This window comes from Macaca fascicularis, chromosome 18 (assembly GCF_037993035.2).
Source record: "Macaca fascicularis isolate 582-1 chromosome 18, T2T-MFA8v1.1".
NCBI classification, from domain to species: Eukaryota; Metazoa; Chordata; class Mammalia; order Primates; family Cercopithecidae; genus Macaca; species Macaca fascicularis.
The window spans coordinates 43541217-43552758 of NC_088392.1; the positions used below are offsets into that span (position 1 = coordinate 43541217).

Genomic DNA, 11542 nt, shown 5'->3' on the forward strand with positions numbered 1-11542 from the left:
AGTTCATCTGTCTTTGAGTACCACATTATGTCCCTGGGCTCTCTCTCTTCCATCAATCATCCCTTTCTGGTGTCCCCACTGGTGCTCTGTCATCAGCATATACAGGATGTTTATCATTCCAGTATCTTTTAGAACTCTTCCTTGACTCTACAGCTCCTTCTGGCTAAGCCCAAACACTTGTTCTTTTCCTTCCCCTCAAAGCTCATGGAAAGAATCTGTACTCATCTTCATTAACTGCCTTCAAGGCACTGGCTTCTGCCCCATGGTGCTGATAAAATTGTTTTGGCAGTTGCTGAACTCAATGGGCAATAATTGGTTCTTAATTCCCATGGCCCCTGCAGCACTGCCTGCTGGCCCCTCTGGCTACGTGAAACTCCAGCTTTCACAGCATCACTCTCGCAGCAGCTATGCAATGCCCTTAGAACAGGTTTCTCCACCTCAGCACTAGTGACATTTTGGGCTGGATCATTCTTTATTATGGGGTTCTGGCCTGTGCACTGTAGGATGTTCAGCAGCATCCCTCACCTCTACTCATTAGATGCCAGTAGCAGGCTCCTGTTCCTGTTGTGACAACCAAAAATGTCCTCGGGCATTGCCAAATGTTTGCTAGAGGGTAAAATGGCTCCTGGTTGAGAACCCCTGCCTTGGAAGGATGCTTCAGCACTGGCCTCTTAGGAATGCATTTTCTCTAGCCTGTGCTTTTATCTGTCACCACATGCTGATACATAAATCAGCATCTCCAAAAGTCACGTGGCCGCTGCCTTGCTGCACATTTCCACTGGATGTCTCTTCAGCACCTCAAGCTCAGAGTGAACTTGACCTTTTCCTTCCTGTCTTAGTTTGAATTCTCCTAGGAGCAGAGATTGAGACAAGGATTTAGATGCAGGTGGTTTAACTGGGAGTTGATCTCAGGACATAGGAGTGAGGAATTGAGGAGAGTGAAAAAGTGAGAGTGAGGAGGAAAAGCCAATATAAAGTCCATCATCAAAGTCACTGCCATGAGCAACGGGGGCTCAATTGTGCTGGGATCTCCTGAAAAGCATACAGAATGCTTCCCAGAACTATCCAACTCAAAGAGGCTGGGGCATTTGTCTACCGGCTCCCATCCTCCATTGGTGAGGGTTGTCCCAGGGCCATTAACTCCCCTAATTTCTGGGCTCTGCTTGAGTCACACAAGCCAAACAGACTCCTGAGACTTTGGAGTAGGAGCTGAAATAGAAATCAGAATGATGCACTCCGTGTGATGGAATTGGGGTGCTGTCAGCATGAGTCCAAGCTCACACAGAACTGCCTACCACAGCTGCAGCTGGTCAGAGGCCAAGAAAGGGGATGTGATGCAGGACATGGAAAGTGGTCTACTCCCGGCTTGCACCACTCTGATCCACTCATGCCCCACATTCATTAAGTCCATTCTGTTACTGGGTCTTCAAGGTGGTAGCCAGGCAACTAGCAAAAATATTTCATACAAGAAAGTTAACAGGAGGAGCTACAACCCCGCTCCCTGCTGCCGTAAATCCAGGGGCTGACGTTGCTGTTCATTGTCTTCCTTCTCCAGCCTCTATTCAGGATTGCCCTCATTGTCAGCACTTGAGCTGGTCTAGGTTGCTTGCCTGATGGGTTGACAGTTACTGACATCCCTGGGGGTCTGAGCCCTCAGGTGACTTGGCCTTTTCAGGCCATGCTTGCTACAAGGGCCCATGGCACCAAGAGACATTCTCCTGGATTTCAGATCTATTCTTGAGTATATTTTTTGAATGCTAGACATTCTTTCACCTTGGTGCTAGTGGATCACTGAGAGTGATGGTGAGAGGGACCAATCCTGTATCTACCCCTGATTCCTGAATCTGTGTGTTCTAGCAACTGGAGACACAGTACCACATATCAGCTATATCCTGGATGACAATAGCCAAACCCAGTGTATCATCCTTGAGTTGGGAACCTTAACTGAGTCTTTTAATATACATATATCTTTTACCTTTATGGTTTGACTCTGGGAAACTGAGTTTTTAACGAGCAATCCCATCATTCTATTAGGTCCATGGCTTCCTCTAGTTGTGGTATATACCAGATCAGTGAACCCCCGGTCATGCAACCCTTATTGCACTTAATTTGCCGTAACATGGGCCCCTTAATCTACAGTGATGTGATGAGGCATCATATGTAGATAAATCAGGCACTCCAGAAACCCTCAGCTTAACACCAGAGGTAGCAACCCCAGGAAAAAGGATTTGCTGCCCTTTCCAAGGTGGAAGGGGCCTGATGTAGTCAAGATGCCTCAAGTGGCTGGCTGACCAAAGGCTCAGGGCCTGTCTCTGCACTGACAGATCACCAGTCAGCAGTGGCAGTAGCTATCTCCGTGGGCCCACGCCTCGCCTCCATCCTGGTCACCATGGCTACTCCATTCACAGGCTTACTGTGCAAGCCCTGGGGACAAAGCTGGCCTCTACAGGGTGAGTCACATCATCCACCTTGCTGTTCAGCACCCTTCCCATGGTGGATGCTCTCTGGGAAGCATTTGTGCCCACTCCCATGGGATCATCCACAGGCCTCCTTGTCTCCCTTCTCATCCTTTTCCTTTGAGGCCCGTGACTGACCAATCAGCCAAGCCGCTTGCTGCCCAAGATTCCATATGTATTCTTATGGAATCCTAAGTCATACAGTTCAAGCAACAGAAATACATACACTCCTATGTACTGCAATGAGGACAATCTAGAATAGAAAGAAAAGGGAGATAATGAACAGCAATTTCAGCCTCCAGATCTGCTGCAACAGTGAGCAAGGTTGTAGCCTGTTCTACTTTCCTGTACAAAGTATTTTTACTAGATGACTGGCTGCCACCTTGAAGACTCAGTGACAAGACAGTCTTAATGTGGGGCATAAGTGGCTTGGAGTGGTAGATTTATCCCATGCCAGGGAGGCTCAGAGAGTGTGCAGTGGGGAAGGTGGCACTTCCAGTCCACCCTATTTTTATTTCTTCCTGCACCAATAGGTCTTTTCAAGCTGCATATTCAGCAGGACTGGCCATGGCCACACACGAACATTTACAAATCAGAAATTTCATCACATTCCCTTCTTCAACCTCTGATTTCAGCTGCAACTGTGACAGTTCTGTGTGAGCCTGCATACCACCTTTCCCTCTTTTCTAAGTTGGTGAGCAGGTGTACATGAAGAGGCTTGAAGCTCTGCCCACTGCAAGAATTTCCCCTACCCACTGTCTTTCAGGGTTACCTTAACTGGAGCTTTAAATAGAAACAGCAGTCCATTTTGGCTAACACGAACACAATGAACTAGGCCTAGGATTATTCTAGACTAGTCACAAGAAAACCCTTGGTGTGAAGTGAAGGAGTCATTAACGCAACAGGGTGCCGGCCTTGGGGGCCTGAGGAAGAGGCATGTGCTGCTTACTTTTACCCTCTGGCCCTGTTCATGCCTGATCCCTGAGATGTACACCTTCCATCTTAGAATGAATTGCTGTTTGCCTGCTTGAATTTATGACCTGAGTGGCACAAAACCCAGCTCATGATAAACATCTCTGATGTCTTGATTAATTATGTCCAGTGGTCAGATGCTCTGTCTCTACCAGGACCCAACATACATTGGGATCTGACTTTCAAAATGTTTATAGTTCTCTGCTGCAGAAGGCATAGCCTTGCTCCAAAATCCTTAGGAATCTATAATACACCTCTCCTACTGCAGCTTGCCAGAGACTCCACACTTCATGTTCTACTGGGAATACTTCTGGCATCGTGGATTTGCTGGGTCATATGGTCCAAGTGACAGGGCAGCTAGCACTGTAGCCTGGCTTGTGCTGCAGAGCCTTTCCTTGCTTCAAGTCATGCAATGAATGGGTTGGAGCAGTATTTCTAAATATGGTATGTGTTGCGTTCCAAAGCCAAAGAGCACCATGTGTTCTTCGTAATGCCAGAGCAGGGGTCCCCAACCCCCTGGTTACAGACCAGTACCCGTCTGTGGCTGTTAGTAACTGGGCCGCACAGCAGGAGGTGAGCAGCGGGTGAGCAAGCATTACCACCTGAGCTCCGCCTCCTGTCAGATCAGCTGTGGCATTAGATTCTCATAGGGGCACAAATGCTACTGTGAACTGCAAATGTGAGAGATCTAGGCTGCATGCTCCTTATGAGAATCTAACTAATGCCTGATGATCTGAGGTGGAGCAGTTTCATCCTGAAACCATTTCCCCCCTCAGTCCCCAGTAAAACTTTCTTCCACAAAATGGGTCCCTGCTGCCAAAAAGGTTGGGGACCACTGTGGTAGAGCATACAAAAGGCAATTAACTTATCCTCACCTCAGAGGGCACACGTGACCCAAAAGCACCTGCTGCACTCTCCAAACCTGATGCCTTGTCTGTATTTCCTACTTAGCGAATGCAACATCTGGCAGCCTTTCTTCCTCACCCATGGGCTCTTCACCTCATCCCTCACCCCCGCCAACACTGCATCAACAAGTCCCACAGATTCAAACTTTCTTCATTCTGACCTCTCTTTTCCATTTCCCCTCCCACTGCCTTGATTCAGCCTTCATCATTTATCTGTTTCGATTCCTGCAGAAGCTTCCTAATAAAATTCCCTACTTCCAATATCAATTCTCCTCTAACTCACTCCACTTCCAGGGAGAGTGGCTCTTATTCCTCCCTTCTATACAATAATTACATTGTTCCCCATCATTTCGGAGGTACATCTTTGTTGCATTTATGTATCCAGATGCCCGCTTTCTACCTCCAACAGTAGGCTTTTTGTAGGTAATAAACATGTTCTATTGGTTTCCAGAGGTGGCATGTCTGTGGAATGTTAGTGAGGCATTCAAGGTCCATTGCCATATAGCTCTTACGTCTCCAGCTTGCTCCCTATCACTCCTGCTTTCTCCCAACTACCAGTCCCTCTACTGAGATGTGCTCTCTCTCACCTCCATGCCATGCCTGAGCTTTGTATCTGAATGACTCCTACCCACACCCTCCACTCTTTACCTCCCTGGATTTCATTAATTCCTACTCATCCTTCAAACTCAGCTGAACTATTGCCTTCTGCAAGAGCTCCTCCATCATTCATTCATTCCATCCCACCAGCTAGTTTAGGGAGTCTTTTTGTTCCCAAAGCACCCTGCATTGAGTGCTAATCTTAGCAGCATTTGTCAGGTTTTGTGACAATAGTTTGTTATACCAGACAGAGCCAGCTACTTGAGGGTGAGGATTGGCCCCAGGGTCTGGCCGAGTGCCTAGCACATAGCAAATACTAAGCACTGGCTCAATCAGTGAAATGTGCATATTCCAGAAGGAGTAAACCCCCAGCCCTCAAGCTAAACCAGTCCTCTAGACAAGTATTGTTTGGCCCACACAGTTCCTGGCTGAGAGGACAAACAGGATTGATCCAGGTTAAGACTTTCAAGACTGATGACCCAGAGCTGACCTCCATTCTCTTTGGTTACCTGTCTAGCCAGCCAGAGAGGTACACAGGAAACATCAGACCAAGGACGCGAGTGACCACAGCTCCCTGGGTGCACTCAGTCCCTTACAGCAGTACCTCAATTGTAACTCCAGGTCTCAGTAGTCTGCACAAAAATGGGGTTCAGAGCACCAGAACCACCCTAGGCTCACTGTTTTTTATCCCAGGCCAGGGAGGCTCACAGTGTGGAGTGGGGAAGGTGGCACATCGGTGACAGCCCACCCAATTTTTCTTCCTTCCTGAACCAACAGGTCTTTTCAAACTATATATTCAGCAGACCTGACCATGGCCACACACGAACATTTACAAATCAGAAACTCCACATCTATATTTTTAAAATCCAGATTTCCATTTTCTCTTGAAAAATCCATAGATATGGCAACATTGAACATTTACTCTCATAACAGTTGCAACTTCCTCCTTTATATTAGCATATATTCTATCCAGTTTGCCACACTCCCCATTTGACTTTTATCTGGACCAATGAATTATTTCCATTAACAGCGTTGCTTCTATAGTCATCTGAATCTGCAAATTCCAAACTGCTGTCCTGTTGTCTTATTTGATCCCTCACAGCAAATCTAGGGATGGTGGTAGGCATACAACTATCCTCCCTTTTAGAGATGAAGAAGGTAAGAACCAGAGGTAGCTGGCCTCATAGGTCACACAGCTTGTTAGCAATGAAGACATGACCCAAACCTAGATCTTGAGACTTGTGATTTTTTGCCACCCCATGCCAGTTATCATATACCCAACTGTTGCTTGCTCCTTTCTCTAAAGTACTTCATTTATGTCTCAAGGATGCACGTAATGCTTTAACGGTGTTCCTGTGAAATAGTCAGCAGGCCTACAGACAGATTTTGTTATACACACTTCTCAGCTGAGCTAGCCAAATAAGGACCAGTGTAGGGCTGACAAGATGGATGGAGCGAACTAGACCTCCAGTCATTAACTCTTTATGACAATCCTGTAAGGTAGGAACTATTATCCCCATTTTATGAGTGAAGAAGCTGAGGTCCGGAGAGGTTAAGCAAATGCATTCTTTGGTTCTATTGGCTATTAAAACAATGACATACTTCAGTTCCAGCTGGTAAAGGGCCCCTGCCCTGAACTGCTTGAGTGCCTTCTTCCCCACCCTGGCAGCGCCCGAGGATTCACACAGTCTAGCAGTGTTAGGGTTAATTCCATATCTGCCACAGACTGCGGTTCCAGGAACTTGTGGCAGCCACACCTCCAGTGTTAATTCTAACTGGTTGGTGCCTGAAAGGATGCTGAAAATTTTTTGAATATTTCACCTGAATAAAAGGTTTGCATTCTTAAGATAGCCACTTTTAACGTAATGGCAAATGAATCCACTCTACCAAGAGCCCAAACGAATCAGCAAGAATTTAGCCAAGACTTGAGGAGATGTAGACTATTAAATGAACCAAAGAGATGTGCCCAGCACTGACTAAAGTCAAGGTCCCAACATGTTTTCTGCCTTCACACCCCTAAGGAATGCCATGAAATTTCAGCAGTTACAGCAGTGACTCTCAGGGCTTGCAACCAAGAGAGGGAATGGGAATCATGGAAGCAGCATCTCAGAAGGAAAGGGCATGTATAACGAGAAAGCATCCCCATCCCCACCTCAGTGCCCAAAGGATGGAGTTACAGCCTCTCTGGTAGGATGTCAGAGTGACTGCAAAACTTTCTGGGCAAAAGCCAGGGGCAGGCCCAGGAGCTCACAAGCTATGGTGATGTTCTTGCCCAGAGGGGAAAAATGCCTGCACCCTTTACCCCACCTCCCAAAAGCCTGTCTGTGGAATGCTCCCTGGCAGTTGATAAGCACTCAAATTTCAGCAGGGAATGAAGGTTAGTTTCTTTCTGAATAAATCTTCATCCTTCGGTGGCAGGTTTGGATGTCACAGAAACCTCAGCAAGCCACATTTCTCTTCACAGGGGATAGGTCTCCTACTAAAGGCACATCTCGGGGTCAGGGAAGCCTGCAGCCAGGGAGAAAGTTGGTCATGCTCACCTTCAGTGACTGCCATCTTGGTCTTTGGGGTCCCCTGTAGCTGAGCTGTACCTGCCTACTATCCTTCCTACCTCCACTATCTCAACTCACTTTCTGAAGTGTGGTACCTATTCATAACATGGTATTAACAGCTTAAGGCACTACACTCTCAATTCCAAAGGTTATGTGTATTTTCATATAACAGCTTTATTGAGATATAATTCGCATACCATAAAATTCACCCTTTTAAAGTGTATAATTCAAGGCTGATTAGAACAACAGTCCCCTTATTTGCCAGAGATAGATTCCAAGACCCTTAGTGGATGCCTGAAACCATGAATAGTACTGAACCCTATAATACAGTGTTTTTTCCTATTCATATATACCTAAACTTTAATTTATAAATGAGGCAACGTACCAACAAAACAGAATTTTAATATACAGTAATAAGTTATATGAATGTTGTCTCTCTCAAATCTGACTGTACTACACTCACCCTTCTTGTGATCAATCTTATAAACAAGACAGCTACTAAGTATCTGCATGAGCAGACAGTATATACAGTATGGATGCGCTGGACAAACGGATAATTCATGACCCAGGTGGGACAGAGAGGTACGGTGCAAGATTTCATCATGCTACTCAGAAGAGTGTGAAACTTAAAACTTACGAATTGTTTATTTCTGAAATTTTCCATTTAATATTTTCAGACTGCAATAGACAGGTTACTGAAACCACAGAAAGCAAAACCATGGATAAGAGTGGGCTACTGAATGTTCAGAGGTGCAACTACTACCACTCTAATTTTAGAGTATTTTCAAGACCCCAAAAAGAATCCCCTTACCTATGAGCAGTCACTCCCTATTTCTACCTCCTTCAGCCTCTGGCAACCACTAATCTACTTTACTTCTATAGATTTATCTATTCTGGATATTTCCTGTAAATGGAATAATATGTGGTCTTTGGTACCTGGTTCCTTTCATTTAACATTGTGATTTTTTTTTTTTTTTTTGAGACAGAGTCTCGCTCTGTCGCCCAGGCTGGAGTGCAGTGGCCGGATCTCAGCTCACTGCAAGCTCCGCCTCCCGGGTTTATGCCATTCTGCCTCAGCCTCCCGAGTAGCTGGGACTACAGGCGCCCACCACCTCACCCGGCTAGCTTTTTGTATTTTTTTTAGTAGAGACAGGGTTTCAACGTGTTAGCCAGGATGGTCTCAATCTCCTGACCTCATGATCCGCCCATCTCGGCCTCCCAAAGTGCTGGGATTACAGGCTTGAGCCACCGTGCCCGGCTAACATTGTGATTTCAAGGATTATCAATGTTGTAGAATGTATTGGCATTTCATTCCTACTTACAGCCGGATAACATTCATTTACAAGGCTACATCGTATTTTGTTTATCCACTCATTGGTTGATAGACATTTGGGTTCTTTCTCATTTTGGCTATTATGAATAATGCTGCTATAAACATTCATGGCAACTCTTAGGTTTAACCTTTGAAGGACAGCCAAACTCAAAAGTGACTCACCATTTTATATTCCCACCAGCAATGTACGATGGTTCTGATTTCTCCACTTCCTCACCAATACCTATCTTTCTTATTCTAGTTATCCCAGTGGGCGTGAAGTCGTATCTCATTGTGGTTTATCTTGGCAGCTCTCTGATGGAAATGTTAAGCATCTTTTCATGTGCTTATTGACCACTGTATATTTTCCTTGGAGAAGAGTCTATTTAGATCCTTTGCTGATTTTTTAATTGGATTTCTTCTTTTTTTTTTTTAGTATTGAGTTGTAAGAGTTTTTTATATATTCCAGATACAAGTCTCTTATCAGATTTAGTATTTCCAAATATTTTCTCCCATTCTGTGGGTTGTCTTTTTACTTTCTTGATGGCATCCTTTGAGGTACAAAAGCTTTTTTTGATAAGTCTAATTTATCAAATTTGTTTTTTGTTGTTGCTCATGCATTTGGTGACATAGCTAAGAAGTGTTGAGAGCTTCTAAAAGGAATCAGCTTCAGATCTTGTTTCCACTAACACTGGGAAAGTCACAAAAGAGTTTTCATTCTCAGGAAAAAAATTAATTTGATTAAGAAATATTTAAGATATACAAACAGGTACAATGAATAACATACATTTGTGTCTTTCCTACCCAACTTATGAAATTTTACCGATAAAGCTGAAGTCCTCTGTGACCCCTCCCCGTTCCCCTCTTCCAGAGGCAACTATTACCCTGAATTTGGTGTTTATTATTCTCATGCATGTTTATACTCTTACTACATATGTATCCTTTATCAGTATGCAGTATTATACTGTCTTTTTAAATTTCAAACAAATAGCATGTAGTGCACATTCTGCAACTTGCTTTTTCTCTGCCCTAAGTGAAGCAGAGAAAATGGGCAGGAAAACCAGAAAATTGAGGTTTTGTTTTTCTGAACAGTTAAAAGGTTCTAATTTGAACCATTTTTTTTTTTTAAATCTACTCTCCCAAAGTCTACCTATGTAAATCCAAATACACAGTTATTCTTCTATCAGTTTTCCCATCTGTAAAATTAGGATAATCTGTACTTCTTACCCCATGTGTAATTTTTGAAATAAACATTCTTTTAAAACTTTGAAAATAGCTTGTAGAAATTCAAGGTTCTGTGGGTGTTAGTCATCCAATGCCTTCCCAAGGTTTAAGTGAGATGATAGAACTATAGTCCTTTGAGCAGTTTTTTGGAGTAAGCAGCTCTCTTGAGTTACTGTTTGAAAAGCCTGATGGCTCTGCAGAACAATGAATCATCCCCTAAAATCGCACAGCCTTTTACTTTCAAAAAATAAACCTGAGACATTCTTCATTTTACAGGTGCAGAAACCAAATCCTTTAGCAGTCACTTGGCCTTTCTGGGATCTCCTGTTTCCTGGGTCAGGCCTAAAGTCACTCACCTGGCCTCTGGTCTAACCCTCTCATGCTGCAGAATTCAAGATCCAGCCTCAAGTCAGATTTGCTCGCTTTAGAATCAGTCACAAAAGTGTGGGCTGAACAGTCCACTACACTTTACCTTTCCACTCTCAGTATGGAGCAATCATGAAAGAGGAACAGATGTGACTCTGATATGTCAATTGCCAAAGCACAAAAGAAAAAGCTGGTGTCTTCTAAAAGCTTCAGCAAGGCCAATGGGGAAAAAAAAATTTAATAAAAAAGAAAAAGCTGGCACCAAATAGCTTCCTTCACTAAAGAGTAAGAAGTTAGACAGATATAATTTACAACCAAGGTGTGTTCCCAACAGCAGGCCAGGGTCTATGAACAGATTATACCACCTGCTGCTGCCACACTTCCTTTCTGAGGGCTGACTTTGCTGCCAGCACTCACTCCCATCATTCACCCTACTCTACCAAATGGGTCCTCAAGGCTTGGCAGGGAATCTTCATCACACAGAGGGATCCCTGCCTAAAGCCATTTCCACCTAGAAGGCATGTCACGTGTGGAGCAGTACATGGATTAAACCAACAGAGAGTATCAAGTGAATGGGTGCTCTTTCCCAATTTCTGACACTCATGATCATTACTTGCATCTTTTTCTGAGCTCACTGCTCCTACCACTACTTACTGTTGCTTTCTTCTGCTCCAGGCAGATTCTCCCAGCTAAAGTTCCACTGTAGCCCAGAACTTCTTTAATTCTATGAATCAGTGCTTTCAATCATGGAATCATTAAAAAAAAAATAAAATAAAATAGTACCTACCAATGACCTAGGAGGATCGCTCTTTCATAGAGCACTTGGTTCCAAGTGCGGTTAAAACAAAACCTAGAAGAAATTCACTTTACTTTGGCTGCAAAAATGGAGCTGAAGAGATATATATATATTTGGTAAAGACTCTTTATCTGTAATTTTTCTGATTAGACTATAATTATAAATAGCTGGCATCTACTCTGAAAAACAAACCAATAAGGGAAGGAAAGGCCAAATGCCTGCAAAAGAACAGAAAGAAGCAGTCCAAATGAGATAAAGCACTAGCTACAGATTATATTACTTACTTGTGCCTAGTTTCTTCTTCAAAAAGCAGCATCCAAGGGCAAAAGGGTTCAAACGTGAGATCCTAGGTAAACTATTTC

At 44.1% G+C, this 11542-nt stretch overlaps 2 long non-coding RNA genes across 2 annotated transcripts; both read right to left on the minus strand.

Moving 5' to 3' along the window:
* Positions 1 to 4697: 4697 nt before the first annotated feature.
* Positions 4698 to 9067, minus strand: LOC141409024 (uncharacterized). Its single transcript, XR_012427096.1, has 2 exons — positions 8978 to 9067; positions 4698 to 4795 (listed from the first exon to the last, which is right to left on the minus strand). It is a non-coding gene; the product is annotated as an uncharacterized lncRNA (long non-coding RNA).
* Positions 9068 to 9209: 142 nt separating this feature from the next.
* Positions 9210 to 11303, minus strand: LOC141409023 (uncharacterized). The gene is made up of 2 exons (XR_012427095.1): positions 11172 to 11303; positions 9210 to 9485 (listed from the first exon to the last, which is right to left on the minus strand). It is a non-coding gene; the product is annotated as an uncharacterized lncRNA (long non-coding RNA).
* Between the last annotated feature and the right edge of the window lie 239 nt (positions 11304 to 11542).